Here is a 23928-nt window from a genome sequence, read left to right on the forward strand (position 1 = left end):
ATGAAAAACTCAAAAAACAAGAATGCTCTAAGTGGTGGGAGGCGACCTCCCTCCAGGATTATGTGAGAAAGAAATGGTACCACGGGGATTGAGAATATACATCACTCCGTCTCATGAATCTCCGAATCAAGGCATGTTGGAAGAGTGGGCAAACAACTCTGCAACAAGTTCCAAAAACATGCTCTGTATACTTATCAAATATGCCTGGGAAGACCGCGAAGGTATACTTAAGGAAATCAAAGAGTTGGAAGAAGATTTTAAGAAATGTCCAGAACAGGATACCATAAATAAATTCAAGGATGAATTAAAAAGCAGACTCAAAAAATATGAGGAAGACATAAAATACCGGAAACAAAGGAAACCACACAGAGACTGCGGGGACTATGAGAGCGGACGCATCCTGACTTATAGTCCAAAATATGATCATCTTTACAAACAACAAGGAGAACCAAGTAAGGTACCTGGTACATCATTCTCTGGAGGAGTCCAATCAACGGAAATTCCAACAAGTGATACCGATACAGATACGTCAGCACAGACGGCAAGTACATTATCTGAAGTGGAAATTACCAAGAAACCGGCGTCTTTTTTAGACGAGTTGCGCGTGATGAGGACAAGATGCAAGAAAGAATCAGAAATGACCTAGCCCCCACCATTTCAAAAGAATCAAGCTCGAGGACGAAGAAGGAGAAGAGCAAGAGGCAGGGGCGATCACGCAAAGGAGAAGCAAACAGCAAAAAGCCAGTGGGAACAAAACGAGGTGGCTACAAGAAAAGGAAATAATTATGGATGAGCAAATGGTAAACAAAACTATAATTAATCTTTCATCCAGAATGCTCACTTTGAAAGAAAAAAAGACTCTTTGCTTAGGACTAACATTTTGTCCAACTGAACTTTTTGATTACTCTAATACTAGGGTTGATGTTTTTTAAATTTGTAAGGAAACTAAAATTGTCTAAATGGCATGCCCTTATAAATAACAGATCAGCTACAGGACCAGTACATGAAAATGCTGCGGAATTAACCCCTGAGTTAAATGTAGGCGATGTAGATATGCTTCATACTGTATACCCTCTAGGGGGGATTACATCAAATGGGGAGAATGATAATCAAGCAGTAGGCCTCAGAGAAACAAGAACGGATAAGGCTGCTTGTACTACATTCAAACCAAAATCCGTCTTTTACCCCATGTTGCCCCATGATTCCATTGACACCTTTCATTTGGTAAGTAACCAAAGAACTTACCAAATTCAAACACAAATGTTCAAGCTCCTATAAAGGGAGTTATAATCTGTCTAGAGAACAAATGGAATTTATTTTTTCACTTGCAGAGGATAAAAATGTGATCATGAGACCCTCTGATAAAGGGGGAAACATTGTCTTATGGGGAAGGGACATGTATGTAAAAGAAGCCCTTAAAAAACTTGGGGAAAGCTATTTCTATTGTAAAAGTAACATCAGAGAGTACAACAACAGTATTACAGTTACATGGGAAAAGCTTACTGAATGGCGCACAGAAGGCCTTATTTCCTGGCAAGAATTTTGTTTTTTGAAAAAAGATTACCCCAATCTGCCAATACTTTACTTTATCTCCTGCCCAAGGTTGACAAGAATCCCAGGGAGCCTCCAGGCAGGCCAATTGTTTCATCCATAGGAAGTGTGAATGAAAATCTTTCTAAGTATATAGATCACTTTCTTAGGGAATATGTCTGTCTTTTACCATCATACACAAGAGACACCACAGACTTTCTGAATAAAATAAAAAACATACAATGGGCAGAGGGATCTCTGCTCATCACCATGGATGTAAGTTCTTTGTACACTATCATAGACCACGTCCAGGGTATGGAGGCAAGCTATCGCTTCCTCAAAAACAGAGATATAGGTTTTTTAGATCATACCTGCATGCTTTGGGAGATGATAAAAATATGCCTAAAAAATAACATCTTCATGTTTGATGGGGACATTTACAAACAGGTGCGGGGCATGGCCATGGGATTGTGCTTCGCATCTAGTTTTGCGAATCAGAAGAGATTAAATTCTGACTAGTGATTTTGCTATGGTGGACACATGGATTAGATACATTGACGATCTTTTTATTATTTGCCGCGGTACAGTAAAGGAGACTGAGAACTTTATCTGGAAGCTAAATAATAATGGATATGACATTAATCTCACACACAGCATGAGTAGGGAAGGCATTGAATTCCTGGATACTGAAATCAAGGTTGTCAATGGAGTCTTGGTATCCAATCTACACAGGAAGGAAACCATAGGTAATAGCCTCTTACATGCCCTCAGTGCTCATCCAGACCCACTGAAATTGAGTATAACATTTGGAGAGTTACTGAGGGCGAAAAGAAATTGTAGGAGCCATGAAGGTTTTTCCTTGAACAAGAGAAAATGCTAGAAAGATTCAAGGAACGAGGCTATCCAGATTGGGTCCTGAAAAAAACAGTCAACAAGGTGGTAGAGATTGAGAGATCTGAGACACTTACACTCAAACCCAACATGAACACAGAGAATGCAACCACTAGGGTTATTACAACCTTTAACCAGGGATCTGATAATATTCGGAAGATCCTAGCTGACAACTGGAAAATCTTGAATTCTGACAACATCATTGGTCCCAAACTGAGCGAAAGACCGCAGATCAATTATAGAAGTGGAAAGAGCCTTAAGGACATCTTAGGGAAGGGTGACATCACCGACACAAGGAAACATCATATACAAGGCCTTAAAGGATTTTATCCTTGTGGACATTACAGAGCGAGCAAATCTAGTTATATGGTGAAGGAGGTAGATAATACAGGTAACTCCCAACGCAGATAAATTAAACAATTCCTAACATGTAACACCAACTATGTGATCTACGTTCTTGAATGTCCATGTAAACAAAGGTATGTGGGTAGTACCATTTGTATGGTTAAGAAACGCATACAGGAACATTTAAGGGCTATAACCAATGTAGATACACATTACCCAATTGCACGTCACTTTCAGGAATTACATCAATCCAATACCGCCCTTCTCAGATTCTTTACGGTTGAGCAAGTCAACATAGGGAGAAGAGGAGGCAACCGAGAACTAGCTCTTAGGAAAAGAGGATCAAAGCGGATTATGGAACTTGAAACAAGATTCCCGGGAGGGCATAATCTAGACGAAGATTTAGCAACTCATTTACATGAAGATTAGTAGCATGGGTGTCTAGAATTAGCCAGATGTCTTAAAATAGGGGAGATAGAAACAAGCAGAGATGCAAATTGGTATATATAAATTTGATCTAATGATCTTTTCTGTTCTGTAAACTGCCTATGCTATCTGTAATTATGTAATATATGCTTCTTCAACATTTTAATTCACTGTTGATTTTAACTGTTTGTTTTTATGTTTCTTGTAGGAGGAAAGGAAGGGACACTTCACTTTTCTGTGCACTTCACTAGTTCCCTACCCTTTTCTTCAAGTGGATAGAAGACATTTTTTCACCTGATTAATATAAGAAACCTCACTTTTTGCACTTTTTTTAATCATGTTCCGGCTTTTATTTGGACAATATGGACAGTAGATACAAGGACATCTAGGTGGTATGTCTTTCTTGATGATAGTAGAATTTGGTATAAACCTGGATTCTAACATTTCAAAATCCGGACTGGCCATCCCCCCTCTCCCACCCATTGTTTTCAAATAGGCACTAGTCCATACAAATAGTGTGGGAATGGGCATTGACTTAACTTGAGGCTTGGACTTGTTTCATGCTACGAACTTTTTAAATATTAGATGTGGAATTTGTATTAGTAAGCACTCATATTTTTGTGACCGTTGACAAATGATCACTTTGACTAGAATGACGGACAGATGTTTGCAGTTTGGTACCACAACGGTTTCATAAATTAGGAGTATGATGGCAAAGGATCTAATATGATTGATTTGTTGTATATAAAATATGAGCATTTTCTGATTCTCAATAGACCGCTCAAATTAATTTTACTTTTAGCCCATCGCAAAATGTCCGCCTTTACAAGGGGCATGGTATCTACTATTCAGATGTGGTATATAATTCTCTTTAACTATTTATGTGACGTAAGTGTCGATGAAAACGTGCACTAGACCGAGAGTATCATTAACGTTATCATAAGAGGATGCATTAATAATGCATACACTCGCATTTTGGGATGCGTATTTTCTCACCACCACTTAGTATTACTTAATCAAGTTGTAAACTGCATTAACTAGTATATGTGCTAGCCTTTTGCTCAAATGTAGACCACTTAGTAATGGCCGCCAGTCTCATTTTCATATGACACACCAAACGGTATAAATTTTAATACTGTATGCATTTGTTGTGTGGCTTCCTACCAAACCAATTTGTATAACTGCATTATTAAGTATATATATTTGCCTTTGTTCCAATGTTAACCACTCAATAATGGCTGCCATCCTTACTGCCACGTGACACACAAACTACGTTGCCTCGTCACTGTCTATTATTTAATTATGCCGGTACCGACTGTATGGTTATCGTGTGATCAAGCCATTTGTTTGGCGAAACGCGTAGCGTTACCTAAGAATAAAATACTTTGCAGCAAAGATTAACCCCTGAGTGCGCATTTGCTTGCAAGCAACTTGTGGATTTGAATATATTACCTACTGGCGGTCGCCAGTAGGTAGGTATAGTTAAGACCTACTTTCCGTAGGAAATCCACAACATTCTATTTGGAATAACTTTGGCATCCGGTGGACGAATCTTCGTGAATTTCTCCAAGAAAATGGCCTGCTTGGTTCCGCTCCTTCCGTGAAAGTTTGGGGTTGATTCGTCAAGTGGGGGCCGAGAAAAAAGGGGTCCCAAAATGAGTTTTCCCCATGCAATTTTCCATAGGGACCTTTAGCCAGGGCTACAGTCCGAACGGCTGAACGGAATTACACCAAATTTGGCAGAGAGGTAGAGTTCAGTTCGCAGATTGTGCTTTTTGTTAAATGGTGTAAATCCGTTCAGTAGTTTCTGAGAAAATTACAAGTAAAATCATAGTGATATCTAGAGGCAGAGTTCTACCCCCGAACGGAGATCCGTTAAATTACGAGCGCAAGCTGCATGCTGATTGGCTGTGAACTGTCTATCAACACTCGAAACCAGGAAGTGTTGGCGGCCATGTTGTGCCTTGGTAGAACCGAGTCACAAGAAAACAGTAAAACAAAGTTGAGAAATAAGGGAAGGGGGCAGGCTAGAACCATTCTGACCCTTTACGCTTGCTCAGGGGGTCGTACATGGATGTTTAGGCTCTTTTTTTATTTAAAAAAAAAAAGACAAATCTCGGCGTACGCGTACCGAAATACGTACAATTACAAGCAGGAGCTGCATGCTGATTGGTTGTCAATACTCCAAAACTGGAAATGTTGGCAACCATCTTGTTTGTCGCGAGAGCCGAGTCACAAGAAAACAGTAAAACAAAGTTGAGAAATAAGGAAAGGGGGCAGGGTAAAAACATTCTGACCCTAAAGTCTTGGTCAGGGGGGTGGTACATGGATCTTTAGGCTCAATTTTTATTTTATTTTTAAATAAAAAATGGCAGGGTACTCGTGCAGTACTTGTACGCGGTGGAAAAGGTGAAAAACAACTAGAAGACCGTTTTATTCATTAGGTCCCGGGGGGGGGCAAATTACGGGGGCAATTTTTAGAGCTATATTTCTATGACAGTATGTAAAACTTTCTGGGGGGTTTTCCTGCATCAGTTGTACTCTCTACGCATGCGCAGCCTTGTTTGCAAGTGCACTTTTTTTTCTTTTTCTTCATGTTCGCCAAGCAAACCTCTCCTGATTTTAGGTATTACATTTACCGCTTTCTTTTCCAGAGTCATGTCTGTCATCCGGTGGTATACTTTTGTAATATATTAATAAACATATTGTATGTATATTTATTTGAAATGTAGTGTTGAGGCGCCAAACGTTGATTACATACTCCGTCCAACCGCCATTTTAGTAGTTTTCCTCCGTTATTTTTATTATCCTTGCTACTTTCATTTTACCCTGCGCATATTTTCTCGATGAGATTACGTGCCACAGATACCACGGTGTCCTTGACCTCCGATCTTATCAGACTTGGTCACACGTATACCTAGAAACTAATTTGAAGGACGTAAGGCACAGCCGTTACAACACGTGATGGACAACAAAAAAACATTATTAAGATTATGCGTTTATCATGTCGTAAATGCGAACTAGTTGTAAAAGCATGTGTGGAAAAGCGTTATGCGTGCTAATGGTTTTGTGGTGACGATCACACGTGCTTATGAACCGGGTCTGGGTGTGGTGGAGTCTAGGGTACCAGGCGGAGGGGCACGCAGCTGCACTCATACAATATAGAAATAATATAGGATTTTTAAAACTTAAAATAAAAATATTCCATAATTATCCTAGATTAAGTCTTCTGTTAGTATGTTAATTAAATACATGAATATATGTTTTTGAACAATTAAAAACATTCGCGTCTTTTTTGTACAGGCGCCGTACATGACGTCACACGGAAGCTTTGATGCGACGTGTAACGTCAAAGGGTATTCATAGCGTATGCTGAGAATGATTAGCAGTACAAATTATGGTGCGATCACTCTTTCACTGTCAAATCAGAGCACAGGGCGCGCTATGAGAATGGTTAGAAGTGGTCAGTTATTGGAGATCCAATTCAGGTGTGTAGCTTATCCACAGTATCGTAACGTTTTTTTTTTACCTGGTTAAGTTTGAGGTTTGCATGAAATACTATGCTATAGGCAGATATGGATGTTTAGGGAGCGCTTATCTGCATGAAGCTTGGTTATTACCATTTACATATAGGTGTCTGAGGGAGGAAAAAGAAGTCTATGTGAATGGCGAGGATTGCACAATAGTACCAGATTACTCCTTAATTTGTAGACACATACAATTGCATGGCTCTTGTATACAAGATGCGCCTAATTTGGACTGAGTTTTGAAAGGTAGTCTGACACCTGCTATCATAACAACATTCAGTTTACTGGAAACAGGAGTTATTTACTTTGAAATAATGGAGATTGTTGTGCAATGTTAGCAGGCATCGCTTACATGATTACGGTAACTGAGCGTATGGTTTGATTAAAAAAAAGTTGTGTTAATTCCTCTGCATGGGAAGCTGGATGTTTCCATCTGGCTGTCGATTTCGACCTTGAAAGCAGAGTCAACCAAATGAGTCGTATAAGAGCGCTATTGTCTCAAAAAGAGGTCGCTCTTATATCTGGAACAGAAACATTTGTCCTTCATGTAGCAAACACCCGCATGATGAAATCATCCTTTTGAAAGAGTGGCAGACCTCCTCTCACCCTAATATAACCTTTGATACACACATTCAAAAATAGATACTAAAATTTTCAAAAAAATGGAGATAGCAATACCAGTTACAACAACCTATTCAGTAATTTCAACATCTACATACACATCCACTCATCCACCAACAGTTCTATATAGTCACTTAAACATGTACTCAGTCATCATATATACTCATACACCGATATATCCTGTTACACACCGTTACTCATCCATACAGTTACTCACACACATAGTCACACATGCAAATAAAATATCAAACATCTATTTGTTTGCATATACAGCTATACACACACCACTACATTTACTTTTACAGAAACGTACACATACTTACTCTCTTAAACAATCAGTTATAGAAACACATACTTATTTATACAGGAACTTTTTCAATCTGTCACTGTCATATATCCTTACTTATATACATCAATACTCACATATACTAGTTTAAAACATATGTACTTACTCATAAAGACACTATTGAGGCAGTCAGTCACTCACTAGCACACCCATCCACACATTCATCCACCCGTACATTCCTGCACACATGCTGTCTTCAAAATACATACAAACAGTGAGTCAGTCATTCATGCCTCTGTGCCCTAAGTAATACCCGCCACCAAATCATACAGACACTCATTCTGATACTCAAAAAACCAACTAATAACCCATATAGACACTCGTGTAGCTACTCACCAACCCATGCAGCCACTTATACACAAAGTGAGACACTGATACAGATATTTACATATTTAAACATTGCTCGCTAATACATGTATTCACTAAGATACACTTAATAAGTGAGTTTTACAATGAAATTCACAAAAAAAACATCCATTTAGACATGTATTTACCCATTTATTCTTCCTTTGACCTTTAGATATACAAATATAAAAATATTTATTTTTCAGAAAGACACACATTCAGTGGATGATGTCATCAGTGATGTCATCAGTGATGTCACTGACCATGTGATGAGTGATGTAATATGTGACGTCATCAGCAGTGCACGCGAGTTCTAGTTAGCTGAACTTGTCCGGTCTTTGTGTATTGTAGCTCTCACATGTTCCATTATTCTCTTTTTCAATTCACAGATGGTACTTCCCACGTACCTTTGTGGACATAGACATTCTACTATATACACTGTGTATGATATTTTGCACGTGATCAATTGACGTATTTGCAATTTTTTGTTGTTTGCCAATGTTATTTCTTTGGTTCGCTTTGCGATCTGACACATTTTGCACGCAGGACATTTTACGAATCCACTGGTTTTCAGCCATGTATCTTCTTTCTTCTTCCCCTGGTAATGACTGCGAATCTTTGAGGTCTTTTGCCCTTCTATAGGTCACTGTCGGATGGTTCCCCATTATTTCCTTCAAAGTAGTGTCAACTTGGAGAATTTTCCAGTTCTTCCTTAGGATTTTCTCTATCTGTTTGCTTTCTTGAGCGAAGTGATTTGATTATCCTTGTTTTCCCAAGGGAAAAGAAGCCTGTAATTACTTCCTACAGGAGAGAAATATGCAAAACAGCGACCACAACAAAATGCTGCTGATCATGATATCAATCTGTTTGAACCAAAACGTATTTACCTTTGGAGAGGAATTGTTACGCCAAAGCAGTGGGACTGCAATGGGATTTTCCTTCCGTCCCAGCTACGCGTGTTTGAGTATGGGATGGTGGGAGCAGGAAAAAGCGTGGAGTGCAATGAATGATCAAGCTGTTAACAAAATCGTCCGTTGGAAAAGATTTATTGACTACTTGTTAATAATCTGGGAAGGCACAGTAGCAGAATTCCAGGAATATTTTGAAATTATTAACAACAGTACAAAAGATCGGAAATTTACGTATGTCATAAGTAAGGAAAGAGTGATATTCCTGGATACGGAGATCTACATACAAAAACTATCCAAGAGAAAAAACAAATGGAAGAAATAAGAATGATAACTGACTTCTCTCAAGAAAGCAAACAGATAGACAATATCCTAAGGAAGAACTGGAAAATTCTCCAACTTGACACTACTGTGAAGGAAATAATGGGGAATCATCCGACAGTGAGGAGCATGAAACATGCCAGTTCAAGCAGTCTCTCAAGAAGGAACAGACCACTCAGCACACACAGCGTATGCGTCCGTTCGTAAAGGAAGCCAGGTGAGTCCGCATCAGTCAAGTCAAGTTTGCCAAGGAACGTTTTTACAAAGAATTCTGGAAGTAAGGAAGTAGCCTGCAGCTCATCCTTCACCGTCAAGAGTGCTAACTCCAGCCAGGCAACAAAGTCAGGTAAATCGGGCAATATTATATTCTTGAAGTTCCGGGAGAGATACCTCCTGGAATCACCTCATCTGGTCCCGACCATTCTGTCCATTGGTCATTTTATATAGGATGGGTGTCAGGCATCATAACGAAGACACAACATGTAGAGAAATAGATGTGCCAATTTCATGTTACTGGTTATACTGAAAAATTCTCTCACGAACAGTAGACTCGACAAATCAAGAGACTTCAGATTTTCAATCAAGCCCACATTAAATCAAGTTATTTTAAGGTGAAATATATAGAATTATTAAGCACACATTAATTGGAAATATAAAGGCATTATGATTCTAGTATAACTCTGATGCACTTGACATCATCTAGTATGGTTACAAATAATAAGTGTCATTGTAAGTGCTAAGTATACAAGTATTTCAAATTAATGTATTCAAAACTTGTTTCAGGCATATAACATTAATAGATGTGTAACATACATTTTCTGAAAGCTTCATGAATACATCATTAATTAGGAATCTGTAACACCTAAGTTTCATTTGTCATTTCGGTCCAAACGTTTATGCATAAAATATAAATTTAACTTGAATTTGTCATCATATTCAGGGTAAATCTTGATGATGAACTAGTTCCCATTAGTTATACACACGTATTATTGATTATAAAGCATGATTAGAGATAAGCTCCATAACTTGCGAGTTTACCATTTACACATTTCTAGCACACATTAATGAAAAATAGTACTTTGCCAATTAATAAATCACAGTCTATATTATTTACACGAATGACATCAGCTTGACTACATCTTTTCTTCATGCTTTTATGATGCAGTAATCAAGATTCTGTTGTTGCAAGTTTGTTAATTTTCTCTCAGAAAGTGTCATAAGAAGGTTTCTCATGTCATCAAAAGTTTAAATGTATTTTCTTCTGCAGCAATGTCACTAGTTTTCCTCAGATACTGCCTTCTTCAAACTGTACTGCTTTCTAGCATGAACATACTGTATACTCTTCTTTTATGTATTAAATATAGAAAAAGGACAAATACGCAACATGTTAAGTAAATGTTGTAGTTCCTGTTTTCAGAATGTCCAGAAATAGTCTTAGGCAGATGTTTATCTAGTTCCTTAGGAAAAGGAATATTTACTTCTCCATTACCGTGAGGAAGTTTATACTTTAAAAGCAATCTGCTTTGGATCTTTTCTTGCCTGGGATTCTTCTAGCATCCTAAATAACATGTTCTGATGCTAGACTCTTTATGCTGTTAGAATGCATATCCGAGTTCTAAAACTATCCTGAGTTCAGAAAAAGGAGACAAGATAGAAAAATGGAAACACTTGTGCACAGCATGTTTACATTCTACTTTTAAATTTAGTTACAGTGCAAGATTTTATAAGTTATAAATCAGTTAAATACACATTATTTACAGATTTGCTTGAAAGATCAGAGCTCATACTTCTAGGCCGCTTTCTTTGAAAGAGCTGCAACCAGTTCAATGTAGTTAGAAACAAAGGGCCTCATTTATGAGAAGTGGCGCATCGCTGCGTGAAAGCAGCAATGCGTCACTTCTCAGTGCGCCCTCCTTGCAACATGATTGATGCGTCATATTTACTGTATGACGCATCATGTCGCAAGGAGTTACAGAAACGTCATATTTTCTGACGTATCTGTATGGCACAAAAGTGACGCATTGCTGGAGTGTGTCACAAAAGTGACGCAACTCCAGCAATGTGTCCTTTCACATGGGGCAAGCCCCATGTGAAAGGGCTTGCGTCAGTCTTACGCCTGCTGTGAGGCAGACATAAGATATTGACACATTTGCACCCTAGAAGTGGTGCAGTGAAATCTTGTAGACTTCACTGCGTCACTTCTATGAGGCTTACTTACATGAGAACGCCCACACTGCATACATTATACCTGACGCAGGTATACTGTAGCGCAGGGGTTCACAAAGTGACGCATCTGCTTAGATGTGTCACTTTGTAAATAGGGTGCAACAGGAGGCATGTTTTACGCCACTGACGCGTCACAAAAAGAGATGCAACGGAAGCGCAAAACTGTTGCAAGGCCTCATAAAAAAGGCCCAAAATATTTAGGGCTAATTTAGGATTTGGCACAAATCAGGTGTGATGGGGGCTCCGACCTTGTCAATCCTGTTGTTCTCCCACCCTACTTGGAGATTGGTTAGCAACTGGGTTGAGCATCGGGTGGTGCACAATCATTGGCAGGTTGTCCTAAGCAAGAAAATAATCAGTGACCCCTCGTCCCCCACTAACGCAGAGTAAAAAGTCGCTGCATGCAAAGGACATTTACGGTATTTGTTTTCCAGAAACAATGTCCAATTTTGAGTATTTGTTTCTGAACAAAATAACATCACACAAGCTGCCAGGAGATGTTCAATCTAAGTATTTATTTAAAACAAAACTGCCCCAACAGTGCCGGTGGCAGCACTTTCATCAGAAGCAAACAGATGATTCTGTCTAAATAGGAAGGGGTATACTTCTGCAGGGGAGTTATATGCCTGACCATTGCTGCAAACAATAAAGCAGCAGAAAGAACTAATACATGTTCTTTCAACCTGAACTTTTTAATATGCTACCATTTTACAAATGCTCGTTGTTAGACTTGGCCCATTCTCCAGGGTCATCCCCAAACCTTTTGCCTTCACCACCTGTTTTCTGAACAAGTGATTGTTGGCTGTCTGGATTTTGCACCCTTTACCACAGCTAACCACTGCTAAAGTGCTTGCGTTTTCTCCCTTAAACATGGTAGAATTGGCTTACACCCAATGGGCATATTTAATTTACTTATACATCGTAAGTAAAGTGCTGCTGTCTAAACCTAGGGTTTGTAAATGAAATGCTACTAGTGGACCTGCAGCATTGACTGTGCCACCCACTTATGCAGCCTTTTAAACATGTCTCTGGCCTGCCTTTGCAACCTAAGTGGGCTATTTTAATCTGCTATTTCAACCTGGCAAAATTAACCTTTTGCTAGTCCTAAATCTTCCTTTATAATAAATGTAAGCAACCCCTGTGTGGGTCCTAAACAGCCCATAGAGCAGAGTGAAGCATATTAAATAAGTGAGACATGTACCTTTACGTTTTACCTTTCCTGGTAATGAAAACCTCATAAAGGAATTTTTCACTACTGTAAGGCCTGCCTCTCCCACAGGATAACATTGTGGCAATTTATGAATGAATTAATGAAACACTTATAAAGCACACTACCACTCACTTGGAGGATCCTGGCACTAACATGTATCAAGTGATAATCTTGAATTGGGAGCAGATAGGAATGTTGAGTTTGGTGTCCAAAGAATTGTAATTTTAAAACCTCTTTAATGTTAAAGTAGGATTTTAAGTCACAATTCTGAAACACCACTTTTAGAAAATTGCATACACTTGCTCTATGTATTCTAGGGCATCAGTGAATGGTGTTTTTTGTTTTTGGTCTCATCATTGTGGACCATACGAAGTAGGAGACTTGAATATTGGAGGGGAGTCAAACTACATCTGTGATACAGACTCTCCCATTACGAATTATGGGGTGTAGTGTTCTTTAGCTATATTTATAGCAAGTCTTTAAAGCAGAGTAAATTACGTTTACCAAATGTATTTACCTGACATACCCTTGTTGATTCTAGAGCAGTGGTGAGATTGTATGTCCATCTGTTCTTTCTTCACATATTGTGAAGATACGAGTTAAAATATTGGGTGTGCTGGAGGAAATAGGTCCCCGCTCAGACAACCAACTTCATCAGTTGTTGGTGGGTATTTTTCAAGAACTTTGATAGCATGAGAATTGATCTTGTAAAGAGTGAGTATGTGAGTTAGTTGCAGTGAGCTACTTTAAAGTCTGGGGTATGAATATGAGACAGGACCTTGCGGTGAGTTGAGTGTTTACTGTGTACAACCACCAGGTGTGCTTTTTAAACACATGTATAATATCAATGTATCAGACGATTAGACAAAATGTATGATAATTGTTCTTTGTTGTTTTATCTTAATCTGAAATGTGTTTTAATGGTAATACATGTATATACATATATATATATATATATATATATTTCTTTTGTTTTAAATAGACAAGAGTGCTGGGAGACATCTTTTATGAAGCCTGAAGAAGCTGGTTGGACCTACTTATACCACCGAAACGCATTGCTTCTTGGTCTTTAGAAATACCAAACTATACGTCTTCCTATGTACAAAATTCACTATATGATGAGCATGCTATAATCATTGGATTTGTTGGTGTATTTCCCTGCACTTTGTTATTATTTTCCCATGCTTTGTATGGCATGACATGACTTGTTACTAATTGCTGTTAGCATTTGAAATACTATGCATTGTGTGTATTTTAATCATTCTGAATTTTTATTTTATTGAAAAGATCTATCAAATAAACATTTTTATATATTTTTTTGGCTAAAATTATATTTACGGGTGATTGACTGTTGGTTTGAAAGTGGTATGCAAACTATATGGTATGCTCTTGAGGAATCCCAAAAGGAGTTGGTTTTTGACATAGTGTCATTTTGGTGTCCTTTCCCTTTGGAGAGTAGGACCCCTTTCTTTTCTTGCGAACCTATCACACTTGTACATCACAAAGGCTCTTTCCAGCACACTCACAAGGTTTTTGATGCTAGTCGTTGGCATCCCCAGGTAAGCTGGGGCAAGGGCAGGGAGGCAGGAAATACAAAACAACTCTCAGGGTGGAAACCTCCAGAACTTTCTCCTTCTTTAAAGTAGGGTGTATATATATAGTGGTCGCTCATACCCAACTCTTCGGTACACCTCTGGACCTATGGAAAACTCAGCAGGACTGCTACTCTGTTGCTCTCCTACCCTGCTGCCTGTGTGAAAGGACTAGATCTGCATCTTGAACCTAGGACCACCAGAGCGGCTCCAAGGGCTAGTTAGCTGACCTCCGGATCAAAGCCACAGGGACAGAAAGGCTCTACCACCTTGAACCCAGCACCTGGACTCTGTTGGCTGTGAGTTCTAGCCCCCCCACATGGTGCCACCCAAGTTCCGGACCCTTGGAAGTGGACCTGAAGGTGCACTGCCTGCCCAGTTGAGGTCCGATGTGCATCTCATTGCAACTCCACTTCGTAACTGCCACACCATGATGCCTTCCCGATGGCAGGCCTTGTATCATATTCCCAGTGTCCTCTGAACTGCCTCTGTGCAACGTTTCCTCGATGCAGACCTTCACACTGCAAATACCTCAACCACAGCATACTTCAATAATAACACAGGCCTCCACATGGCAGTCCCACTGCTTTCACTGAACTGCAGTTGTGTGGCGCATCCTAGATGTGGGATCTCGTAACATTCAGCAAACCAATATTTACGGTACTTTGTTAACCTGGTCTAACTTGGTCACTATATCCAGCCTGCGCTTCTTGTTATGTTATGTTAAAGACATTTATATAGCGCATGGCTGCCCCAGCAAAGGGGCGTCCCAGCGCTAGCAGACAGATGACCAGAGGGAAAGGACTAGATGGTGGAAAAAAGCCAGGTTTTAATCAATTTCTTAAATACACAGTGATCTTGTGTGCCCCAGGCGGCAAGTGGAGTGGAGTTCCATAGGGCAGGGGCCATGGCCTTGAAAGAGCGGCCCGCTGCTCTATGCCTGCGTACAAGAAGAGTACACGCCAGATGCAGCTCAGCGGAGCGCAGGGCTAGGGATGGAACAAATGGTGTGCAGAGCCTCTAGAGAATTTGTGGACCCTGGCCATGTAAAATCTTGTGTGTGGTACAGAGAGTTTTAAACTGGATTTTCTGTTCAATGGGCAGCCAATTGAGATGGCAGAGAAGATTAGAGGTGTTACAGTACTTTGGTAGGGCAAAAAGGCTGGGTGCTGCCGCATTCTGTGCCCACTGAAATCTTTTAACTACAGTTTTATTCACACCAAGTAGGAGCCCATTACAATAATCTAGGCGTGACTGAACTACAGATTGAACAATCATTTGGCGGGTGGATGCATCAAAGTTCCCCAGAATTGGTTTTAGGCAGCGTAAGAGGCCAAAGCATGTCCCTGCTACTTTTTTAGGGTGAAGCTCAAATGAGAGGGCATTGTCCATCAGGACCCCTAAGTTCATGGCTGGATTTTTTGTTTGGGGAGGGATACTCAGAGCCGTGGGATACCATTGGTAATCCCATTAATAGGTATCACGGCAGTCCAAGAGCACCTCCGTCTTAGAGGAGTTAAGTTGTAGGTAGTTGTCCACAATCCAATCTGAAACGGCCAGGACATCTTCACGGAATTTCAGTTGGTCATGATCAGGGTTGTTGGAGAAGGTAAATACCAACTGAGTATCATCAGCATAAGATACCATATTGATGTTTCGTGCTTTGGCCAGGAGGTCTAGCGGATGGACATACACATTAAACAACTTGGGGGCTCAAAGCAGAGCCCTGGGGGGCCCCGCAGCTGAGGGGGCAGTTGCTGGACGGGTAGGGAGGGGCATAGACCTGATAGGAGCGCTTGGATAGAAAGGATGCAAACTAGGCCAGGGCCTTGCCTTTGACCCCGATCTTCCCTAGCCATTGAAGCTGAATCTTATGGCAGACTATGTCAAAGGCCTCATGGAGATCAAGTAAAATCAGTGCCAAAGTGTTGCCCTTGTCCAGAGTGGTCCATAGGTGCTCTGTGACTGCCAGAAGAGCAGATTCCGTAATGTGTCTGTGCCAGAAACCATTTTGTAATCTGTCTGGAATCACATTTGTTTCCAAATATTTGGTCTGGGTAATGTTAACATGGGACTCCAAAAGCTTAGCCAGATATGGGAGCAAAGAGATTGGCCGGAAATTCTCCGGCAGAGACGTGTCTAATGTGGGCCTTTTCAGCAGAGGAATGACCTTAGCACGCTTCCATGATTTAGGGATCTCCGCTGTCAGGAGTGATCTATTGATCAGTTCCCTGCCCTCAATCATGAGACAGTTATAGAATTTCCTAAAGATGTTGGGTTGTATAGGGTCGTCAGGAGAGCCTGATTTGACCTGCGGTACCAGGATTTCCAGGTCTTTAAGAGACATGGGTGGCAGACCCTGTAGAGAATGAGAAAAGACTGTCGAAGTAGAGATCGCTAAAGATTTGGAGGCTTCCATACTCATGTCAAGTGCATTGTAAATGCATTCCACCTTATTGATAAAATACCTCGCGAATAATTCGCATTGCGTGTTAGAGGATATGGTAGTATTAATTCCTGCCGAGGGTTTTTATCATATCCTTCATAAGGGAAAAAATTGTTTTAGAGGGGTTGGGGCTCGACAAGATCAGGTTGACTTTGGTCTTTTGAACTAGTTTGTGGTAGGTTTTAATTGTATTCCTTTAGATATTTTTAGCAGTAACATCATAGGTACACATCCAAGCTCGTTCCAGAATTTTACAATTTTTTGTTTTCTGACATCAAAGTCTTGTTGTATGCAGTGAGTTTGCGTGCGCTTAGCCCCAAGCAGTTTCTTTGGGATACAATGGTCAAGCGTGTTGTTAATCCAGCCCCTGAAGGCTCTGTCAGCTGCCTCCAAGTCTGTGGGCCATTCTCGGCAAGACAAATTTAGGGTAGATACAAAGGTGGACCCGTCCAATTTGTGCCAAGGATTCTTCTAGGAGGACTGGCATGAGGTCCTTGTAGGGGTGCCTACAATACTGAGGCGCATAGAAATGAGAAAGTGATTGGTCCAGGTCATAGGGAGAGGTGTGTTAACTTACACAGACTGGAGATTAGAGAATATCAGATCAAGTAAGTGACCATCAATGTGTGATGGTCCCTCCACTAAGTGAGTGAGTTGGCAGGCATCCATGTCTTCCAGGAAGTTGGAAATCTCCTGGGAGCCAAGGTGTTCCAAATGTAAATTAATGTTGCCTATCATGTTCAGATTGGCTGCTTCTAGGACAAGAGTAGATGAAGTGCATAATAAGGCTTCTTGAAACGCCTTAGCCAGGCCTGGTGGATGATAAAAAAGAAATCCAGTAAAGGTAAAGTTCTGTGACATAGTGATTTTAAGCAGAGCACTTTCACAGTCTGGGCTGGTCTGTGGTGAGAGTGTGCGGGGAAAAAGCAAATTTAAATATAAACGCTAGACCTCCCCCTCTCCCGCACGTCCTATTCTGTGTATACATCATATAGCCTGCAGGAAGGACCAGGGCGGGAATAGCCACGGAGTCAGAGGTTAACCAGGTTTCTGTCAGAAATAGTACATCCTGTGAGGAGTCCTCCAGAAGATCAAATATTTCTGCATGGTGTTTTACAAGTGTCCTGTAGTTGAGGCTGTAGATATTGATATGTGTTGAGCCAGATGCCTGATGGAATGACCTAGAACCTGTCATGGCTCTAAACCCACACTTAAGACACTGCCTTTCGCGAGTATCATAATGCCATTTATAGTGCACGCAAGGACCCTTGCCTCTAGTCAGGGTAAGGGGGTACACTCCTAAAATAACCCCTGCTTACCCCCTTGGTAGCTTGGCACAAGCAGACAGGCTTATCTCAGAGGCAGAATGTAAAGCATTTGTGAACACATACAGTAATCAAGTGACAACACTACAGATGGACACCACACAGGTTTTATATTAAAAATACATTTTCTTTATATAGACTTATCACAAGACCACAAATGACAAAAATCCACAATACTGTACTTATAATGGTAGGTTTAGCTTAGTTCTCTTTAGTTCTTAAAATGCCACACTGAGTCAATGTACCTTAAGATGCGACACGCAGGCCAACAAAAGTATTGCAAAGATGTAAATGCGGCAAAGATTCGGTGCAAAGAAATAAAGACGTAAAGTTCTTCCTGATGCAGCATGCTTCTCCTATGTTGCGAGAAGTCTCGGCTCAATATGTCAGCTTTAGCGGTGACACCCTTGTTTAGTGATGCGATGACAGCAGCTTTGGCGGCAACACTTTTCTCCGACGATGCAAGACGTTTCAGCGCGATAACTGCAGCGGCAACACCCTTGTTCAGTGATGCGACAACAGCAGCTCCGACTGTGGCACACTTCTCTGTGGATGTGAGGCGCTTTTCTTGATGCAGTGCAATGTGACAGCTACAGCGTCGATATTCACAGTGCGACGGCAGCGGCTGCGACAGCGACACGCTTCTTCCTCGTTGCGAGATGCTTCTCTTGATGCGGTACAATGCGACAGCTACAGCAGCAACATCCACGATGCTACTGCAGCTGCTGCGACACGCTTATTCAGGGTTGTGGGACGTTTCTTGAGATGCAGTGCAATGCGTCAGCTACAGCGACGACATCCACGATGCGACAGCAGCGGTTGCGAGGGCGACATGCTTCTCCCTCTTGAGTCACGCTTCCAGCTCGTTGCGACACCCAGTCCCTCAGAAGGCCTAAAACTGCAGCAGGCACTTCCAAAGAACTTTTGGGGAGCTGAGGGATTGAAGTCTGTTGTCCCTGAGACTTCAGCACGAGGCAAGCTCTTCTCTAATGCCCTTGGAGATCCTTCACAAGTTGAATAAAGTGCACTCAAGGTCCTTTCTCCTTTCTTTGGCAGTCAGGCAAACACTGCAGGCCAATCCCCCAAGCAGCACTTCAGTTTAGGGATAGTCTCTCTTCGGTTTCTTCAGGTTCCTCTCCTCAGCAAAGGTTTCTTCTTGTAGTCCAAAAGTGATCTAATTTCTTGGGATCAGGGTCCCAATACATATACCCCAAAATCTTTTGTCCTCTGAGGGCAGCGGGGCATTTACCCAGTCCAAACCAGTTCTGGTGCACTCCGTTGACATGACTCCTTCCTTCCTTTCACAGTGCAAGGCAGAAACATCAGAAGCCCCACAGGAGGTGGGGCCAGCATTGTGGAGGGAAGGCACAGCCCTGGAGCACTCTGTTGACATGACTCCTTCTCCTTTCACAGTGCAGGGCAGAGACATCAGACGCACCACAGCAGGTGGAGCCAGCATTGTGGAGGGCAGGCCTTCACAGGTCCCAAGTGCAACTCCTCCCTCCCATCTAAATACAGATCTCTCTATTCACCATTAGGCTGACTTACTTTGTCTCCTGGAATCCCCCCGCCCTGTCACTCAAACTTCAGACAAGGAATACAAACCTAGCAGAGGCAGGCTTGCATAGTTAGACAAGAAAATACTTACTTTCTCTAAGTGGTATTTTCAAACACAGAATGTTAAAACCACCTTTACTAAAAGATGTATTTTATCATTCAGAGTTCAGGCATATTAAACTCGAATTTCTACCATGTTCCTTAAGTCAATTAGGATTATAAAATGTAATAATCTAGCAGCCCATTCTGCCCTATGGAGAACAGGGAGCCTTGCAATTGTGAAAAACGAAAATGGCTGTAATTCACTATTAGGACATGCCACACACACCAGGGCATGTCCTACATTATACTTACAATGTACCCTGACCTTGGACCTACCATAAGGGTGTCTGATATGAAGGAAAGGGAAGGTTTAGGGAATGGCAAGTGGGTGCATTTGCCCAGTCAGCATGGAAGTACCAGACTGCACACAGGCTCTGTAATGGCAGGCCTTAGACACACTTTTGCAGGCTGCTTCTGTGGGTGACACAAACAGTGCTGCAAGCCCACTAGCAACATTTGGATTACCAGCCCTGGGCACTCCTGGTGCACAGTACTAGGGTCTGACAGGTAAACCAAACCAGCCAATCATGGAATCACTAATCCATACATCAATTTACAATAGGGAGAGCTGATGAACTTTAGCACTGATAAGCAGTGGTAAATTGCCCACAGTCATAAAACCAACAAAAATAGGTTAGACAAAATACAGGGGGAAGGCAAGAAGTTAATAGCAGACCCTTCAAAAAGGGCCAAGCCCAACAGTTAGCCTCTGGGAAGTCCCAGGACCTGGGGTTCTGGCACCTGGCGACGTCCAGGCGCGGACTGGCGCAGACGGACTTGACTTCGGCATGCCAGTGGTGCGCAGCTGCGCACACCCGCTGCGCGCATCTGGTGCGCATCGGTGGTGTCATTCGGGTGAAATGGTGAAGAGCGGCCGAGTCAGTCCACCTCCTCTACATCCCGGAAGTGAGTCATCAGCAAGAAGGCAGGGCAAGCGGTCAAGTATGCGCCCAGCACTCAAACGGCACACAGCTACGGTGCAAAATACAGGGAAAAGAGCAGGGTGCAAAGAAGTTACAAAAAATGCATCAGAACAAATGCAGAAGAGATTTAAAATACATCAAACAGGTAGAAGAAGTAAAATCACTGGCAGCACATACACAATAAAAGACAATTGTTTAAAATTAGGCTCTCGTAGCTACTGAGTCGGCTGCGGGTCTGTGGTGGCACTCCGGTTAAATGGTGGAGAGCGGAAAAGTAAGCCCGCATCCTCCATGTCCCGAATTGAGTCACCAGCAAGAAGGCATGGCAAGCGGTGTAGTGTGCGCCCTCCACTCAATACCAGGAAAAGTGCAAGGTGCAAAGAAGTTTAAAAAATGTGTCAGAACAAATGCGGAGGAGATTTAAAATACATCAAACAGGTAGGAGCAGTAAAATCACTGGCAATCACAGTCAATCCGAACTTGTGACTTTACCCTGTTCAGCCTGATCGAATAATGACACTTAGTGCTTCGTGCTTCCAGGCACTATTTTTTATAAAACTTTGTAATTGCATATCTCCGATTTTACTGATTGAATTTTTGTCATTTTGGTAAGAAATAATTTAGCAAACTTTACATTTTTACGTATCTCCGATTTTACTGATTGAATTTTTGTCATTTTGGTAAGAAATAATTTAGCAAACTTTACTTTTTTATTTCTGAACTAGCGTGGGAATTTTCTTGTGTTGTGTTTTCACTTTATTACTGTTTTAAGTGATGCGTAAATATGTTACACATTACCAATAAGTTAAGCCTGACTGCTTTGTCCATAGCTACCGGAGTGTTAAGCTTAGGTTAATTTGGGGTTTGCTTGTATTTCACCCTGAAAAAGTTTGCGGTTGCTGCTTGCTAGGGTTTCAGCCCCGTCAACCAGTAACCCAAATTCCAACACTCTTAGGTATGGAAGGGATCCGGTATAGCATCTAGGCGTGGGATCTGAACTATGAATAAGAGCAGTAAGGTTCCATCATTTCGTCATGTATGAGTGAGTAGTATAAAGCTAAATGCCAGCACTTGGACTGGTTTCTTGTGCTGGGGTTAATTTCTTCAACTTCTACACATAATAATAATAATCATATTATCATACACTAGTGCACTCTCAAATTCTGAATTATTTTACCTATTCTAAATAATATAATGGAACAGTCCCATTGCATATTTAACTACCCATCTGAGTGTAATATTAAATTTTAATATATTGTTATATTAAATGCAAAAATGTAAACACATGGAAGCTATTCACTAACCTCATAAATACTTCAGTGTTCAAAAGCTCATCAAATAGGTCAGTCTAAGACACAAATGTAGTTCAAATGAAGCCCTTAAGCCTTCATTCTATGTTTTAAAGCCAGAAAGTTTGTTATCTCTGGCATCTTTGACGGCTGGTGTTGGAACTAGGCTAATCAATTGTTGCAAGGTGCAAGTATTATAAGATATGGCTGGGAGGCCTTATCAGCTAATACTAACACAATACACAGAGATGGATCTCGGATTCACCCTTAGCAGCCTTAGCTCAGTAGTGGTAGTGAGGCACAGAGCAAGCAGACATACTCAGAAGAACATGTTTTAAGAATTTCACAGTACTATCCTTGACAATAAGTAAGTGACACGACTCAAATGTAAACTTGACACCAACTTGTAAAAATAGATTGTATTTTATATAAATGCTAGCTTACCTGTCGCGCGTTGCTGCGATCTCAGCAGAAAGGAAATTCAAGGAAACTTGTTATGATAACATTTAATTTACATTGTGTCATTTTTGTTGAAACGTATTCATTTTAATATGGAAAACATTTCAAAGTGTCGTTTTAATTCTATTAATTTTTTCGAATGCTTGTGGATACACGATTTTCCGTCTGGTGCGTACACAAATAAATCAGAAGGTTTTCCGACGCGTGAGCTGGCCATATACAGTTGTCCATGTGAGAAGCACGGATTCTCCAAATGGAGTCCACACACTTGCAGCGATTGTCCTTGTGCTTTGTTGATGGTCATTGCTAAAGCGAGTCACACCGGACACTGTTAACGTTTGAATTCAAATGGGATATCTGTTGGGATCATTGGAATACGTGGCAACAGTACATCTCCCCCCTTGAATTTCCCATTCAAAATTGTAGCTTCGATGACATTGTTAATCCTCTTTTTTACCGAAAGTCTTGTACCGTTGCAAAGTCGTGGTGGATTGATGTTTCGGAGAAGAATGATAGGCACACCAATTTTCAATGTCAAAATGTACGGTGGCATACCGGGCAAATCCAGTGAATTCAAGAATTCCGTTGGGTAATTGACAACTTCATCTTGATTCATCACAGTATCGATGGACTTATACGTTGTCGCTTCGCTTGGTATTCCGTTTCGAATGCTGAAATTGATGGCATTTACATCGTTGTTCGCAGCTGCTAATATAGCACGTGCACTGAGCCACTGATGATTTATGTAATTCCGCGCGATATTCGAAAGATTATGAGGGCCCCGGGGGCCGATATTGTAAAAAAATGTATGCCAGAAACCTTCGCGGGAGTTTTACATTTTTATGCCAGAAACCTACGCGGGAGTGTACTCAACAACTTCCAAAAGTTTCATGGCGATCGGAAGAATGGTGTAGTAATGCATAAAGGACAAACAGACAGACAGACAGACAGACATTAGTTTTTATATACATAGATAGCCACCAAATGAACTTGATATGTTGCCAGAGTTATCGATTTTAAAAGGGTTAAACAATAAATGCAATAAAAGCTGTCAAATGTTCACCATTGAAGTCAATAGGGCACAACAAACTAAGCAATATGATAGATGTAGGGTAAGTTCAAATGAACCCTCTTGTGGTTAAGGTTCAGTAGGCTCATAGACCAAGACTCAACATTCATTTCTTTGTTACCTTGCCCAAGGTGTAAAGGTGCAGAGGTTTCTTGGCTGTCCTTGGTGCTGACGGGATCCCTTAAAGCAACGTTTTACTGTAAGTGAAAGCGGTCCATAGAGTAACATGGGCTGGCTACAGAGAAAACTTGAGACAGCCAGCTCCTTTTTGGAATTACCCAATTGTGTTGTCTTTGGTATCAAACACTGTTTTTTCTCCCCGACATGATTCTCATGTCACGAGTGAGCTGGCATGCACAGGGGTTCTACCCTGCGTGGGTACCTTCCTAGGATACAAAGCTACAGTGCCTTGGTGGGCTTCCCCAAGAGGTTTGCCGCCAAGACAAGAGTCTGCCATCCTGGTGGGATGT

General features: G+C 41.2%; 1 long non-coding RNA gene across 3 annotated transcripts in view; it reads left to right on the top strand.

The window, feature by feature from the left end:
* The window catches only part of LOC144827675 (uncharacterized), a 98411-nt gene extending 84560 nt beyond the window's left edge, over positions 1–13851 (top strand). For 2 of the 3 annotated variants that reach the window (XR_013610297.1, XR_013610298.1), the window contains one exon: positions 3401–4576. This is a non-coding gene — a long non-coding RNA (uncharacterized LOC144827675). Of the gene's footprint in view, positions 1–3400; positions 4577–13678 lie in introns of those variants that run through there. The other variant, XR_013610299.1, reaches the window with a different exon arrangement.
* Positions 13852–23928: the final 10077 nt, after the last annotated feature.

This window comes from Lissotriton helveticus, chromosome 4_1, assembly GCF_964261635.1.
Source record: "Lissotriton helveticus chromosome 4_1, aLisHel1.1, whole genome shotgun sequence".
Classification (NCBI taxonomy): Eukaryota; Metazoa; Chordata; class Amphibia; order Caudata; family Salamandridae; genus Lissotriton; species Lissotriton helveticus.